The following is a 4055-nucleotide window of genomic DNA, read 5'->3' as shown; positions in this document are numbered from 1 at the left end:
AATAATAAAAAAGAAAAGAAGTCATGTGAGCACTCATTAAGAAACGATCTGTGTGTGAGTGTGAATGCGCAGGCGTGCACAACCGCTGCAACAAAACAACAACAAAAACGTTCTGGGAAATACAATTTAACGACTTTTTTTAAAATAATCAAGTTTATTTTGTTCAAAAATTGCACTTTTTTATTGCAAAAATAAGAAAAACGTTGATTTTTTTGGGGGGGGGGAAGTTGTTTTCCTTTATGCATCCATCTTGGAGGTTGTCATTTAATCCTGTCCACATTTTTTTAGTGGTCCCTCTAAAATCAGTGAATTAAACGAATAAAAATATTTTCCTAATAAGGATCAGAAAATTTCCAAATTCTGACATAATAGTTTTTTTAATCCAAACCAATACAATTATACAAATAGTCAAGAGTGGAGGAGAGCCACCAAATAATTGCCTGTTTTTCCTTTCTGTTTCACTGAAGTGGACAAACTTTCAAGCAGGAATCACATGCTATATTGTTCATTTCTCTCCGCATGTGGAGTTGAAGTGACTCTCAAGTTGACAACAATGCGTCCAGAGCGGGTTTGGGATCTTTAATGAGTCGACATGGCTCTGCAGTGGGCTAATTGTTAGGAGTCCAACATTCAATTAGCATCCTTGACATTGCCAATAATCTCTCTTTCATTGGAGTCCCCGCAAAAGGAGCGCACTAATTAAAAGCGTTGCTTGAAATAATCGAAGCGTTAAAGAGAGGAGAGACTTTGATTTGCAGTCCTGCGTGGTGGGGAAACGTGCGCGTGTGTGAGTGCGTGGCTTTTGGAGGGGCCTTCAACAGTCAATATCTGTTTTTTTTTGCTGTTACTTTAAGGGTTGGTGCGTTTTTTTTCTGTTCTGAAGTTTGCGCAAAGCAAGGCCAAGTGCGCGCAGTGCCGTTACGCCCAAACAATGAGAGAAGTTGGAGACAATGCGTGAGGCGCGCGGGAGCATGAATATTCATGCGTTTGTGTCGTGTCAACAGCTCTTTAGTGAGTTGCAGACTGCAGGGTCACTTTCCACGCAAGAATAAATCCAATAAATGGGCCCATCTTGATGTGTCAACTTTTTTTATGTTTGTTTTTCTTACTAAAAACGCCCCTGAACGCAACCTAGGAAGATTTACGCACCAATTAACGCCAAAAACCCGATCTGTCCCTTTTAAATGGGAGAACCCGATTAACGGCGATGCTTCCAATATCGGACAAAACAGCTTCACCTCGCTTATTACTGTAACCTTCAAGCGCCTCCAGCGCGCACGAGTCATGCCGGGGGATTAGGCATGCAGCCTCCACCTTACTTCATTCATACAATGAGTTTTAATCAAGAGCAGAGCAGCGCCGAGGAGCATATGGGACGAACAGACGCCGCATTAATCCCAGCGCCCCTCTTGTCCCCTCGCGCGGACTGCTGTCCTCTCTCGGTGTTTCTCTGCAGCGCATCGGCCTGCGAGAAGTTTGAGGCCGCGGCGGCTGCAGGGCGGCTGCGCACGGAGGCTGTGGTCACATTTGGAAAAGATAGAAAAATGCATTCGTGCAAGAGCTTAAAAATTTCATATTAAGTAAAAAAAAGATGTAAATTTTTAATTTAAAGGGAACTTTTCTATATTTCTTGGAAAGTTAGTCATATAAATGTAGTTCATCACATTTCAAATTATTCCTAAATGTAGCTTTTTTCACTCTAGTCTTCTCTATAAACATGATGAAATATTGTTTAAATGGCAAAATGTTAAATGTGCCCAAAACCAATAAAAAACAAACAAGTATTTTCAGCTAATCCAGCAGTATCCCCTGAAAGTGTTTATCCGAGCTTAGTGGACATTTTATGAAATTATTTAAGTTTGTGACATCATCAATGCATTTGATAATCTTGTCAAAGATTAAATTATTTATTTATTCGGTATAGCTATATAACAGCTTTGACTGTTTTAAAAAAAAGATGAATCCTAAAGAGATTTGAAGTAAAGGCATATTATTTTAATTTGTCAGACTGCTCACACAAATCCATGGATTTACAGAGATCCAAAACTGATAATGAGACTAGCAGTTTGACTAGCTGGAGGTTTGAAGAAACAGAGGTCCACACAGCAGTAAAACATCAAGAAATGTCAAGAATTTGACAGTTTGTGCAGCTTGTTTTTCTTTTTTTCGTTCCGCTAGCTTCGTTACAGCTGCAACAGGGCCCTTTGCCCACATAAGTGCCCTTTAAAAACGGTCTCACCAAATATGACCAAACATTTGGCTTATGATGTTCATAAGCCCTGCAGGACACAGAGGGCTTATCAGTTCATTAGCCACTTGATGGCCTGTTTCAAGTTATAGTTGGTGGGAGGAGGGCAGTGGATGAGGATACAACCGTCCATTACTGGGACATATTTCGTTAAGCTATTCAGAGATGGAAGGGAAAAAAAATTCAAACCCATAAGAAGATTAGCAGACCCTGGCATATGTTAAAAAACACATTATGGGTCGAGTTAATACCTAGTTAGTGAAAGTTCACCTAGTAAAGACCTGACAGATGCTGTGCATTTAAAAACACTTTTATTCTGCGTTCCCATTAAAGCAACAAATTGCAATTTTTTCGATGATGAAAGCAGTCCTGCAGACGTTCAGTTCAGGCCTGCAGGGTAAATTCTACCCAGCCGTTTACGACAAACTCTTCAGGAGACAAATGGAAATATTTTCATAGTGGATTACGCCTAATGGTGATGCTCCACACCCCGCAGCACAGCAAAGAGCTGAAATGTTTAATGTGTAATCACCCCTAAGTGAAGACTAATGGTCATTAATGCTGCACAAGACCAGGAAATTTGGACGAATATATTAATAGAAATGCAGGATGCTTTTTGCCCCGACGGCATGAGTCGTATGAGCAGCATGCAGACTGTCAATCAAGACTTTTCTAAAATATTTTGTCTTATTTATCTCTCAACCATTTCAGCCAGAAGAAAAAAAATGACTTAATAAAGATGTGATTTTAAATTAATAATCACTTTAGTCTGAAATTGGATGAAGAGCAAGTGACTTTAAGATCAAGATTGAACTCAAATTTTGATCTAAAATTGCTTCCTAACTAAACGATCTATAGGAAACGACACATTTAAAAATGGAAAAAGTACATTTAAAACAATAAAAAAAACATTTTATTCATAAAACTTTACTGTGCGGTTTACCTGTTACCTCCTCATTATGACGATTAGCACCAGTGCATCTGATGAAAACCTGTTTTTTTACTTATCGGCTAAATCTTCTGCAAACACCCTTCTGTGGAGAGACAGCAGGCCTATAGGAAGAACCCAAAATTAATTAGCGGCATCTAAAAGATTGGAGCTACAGCTTGGGTACCCCCCCTCAAGAAAAAACCCTTTTCATTAAGACAGCAGTCAGTTAACTGAGGCACTTCAGTCTTATAGGCAGATTTTGTTTTATATTTCATTGATTGCTTTAAATTTGTTCTAGTTTTAATAATAATTATGAATGATGGTCAACAATCTTTTAATCTGCTTTTGTAGATATTTAACTTGTATATCTCACACTTTTGAGGTAAATTAGTTTTCGTAGGCATTCCTCTACTGCTCTGACTCATGAATTGCTCCAAAAACGTGCACAAAAACCTCTTCTTCACCTTCCTTTTACACACACTGAAGTGCATGTGCGCCCTGGCACACGTCAGCTGCACAAAACAACAACAAAAAGGGCAGTCAGCTGTGTGAACAGACAAGACAGCAACAGTTTCCTGTTGAACTCCTGATGCTCCGGGGCCTGAGAGCCAGTCTGACTCCAGACGAGAACTGCTTCTCATCGTGTCAAGCACACACTCGACGCCGGCTGCAGGCTGAGCGTCTCTTTTATGAAGTGAAAGCCTCCGGAAATCTTTCTTCTCATGGAGCTCATATAAAATCCTCCTCCGATCTGTTTTTACCTCTTTTAAGCCTCTTTCCTCGTCCCCCCTCCACCTGTTAGTCTGGTTGTGCCTGCGTGCCTCCCTCAATTCTGGGAGCATATGGAGCAGAGGCTGACCCAGGGAGTCGTTGAGT

This window comes from Oryzias melastigma, linkage group LG22 (genome assembly GCF_002922805.2).
Source record: "Oryzias melastigma strain HK-1 linkage group LG22, ASM292280v2, whole genome shotgun sequence".
In the NCBI taxonomy this organism is placed as follows: Eukaryota; Metazoa; Chordata; class Actinopteri; order Beloniformes; family Adrianichthyidae; genus Oryzias; species Oryzias melastigma.
The sequence above is the reverse complement of the archived record's forward strand: the minus strand, read 5'-3'. Positions refer to the sequence as shown.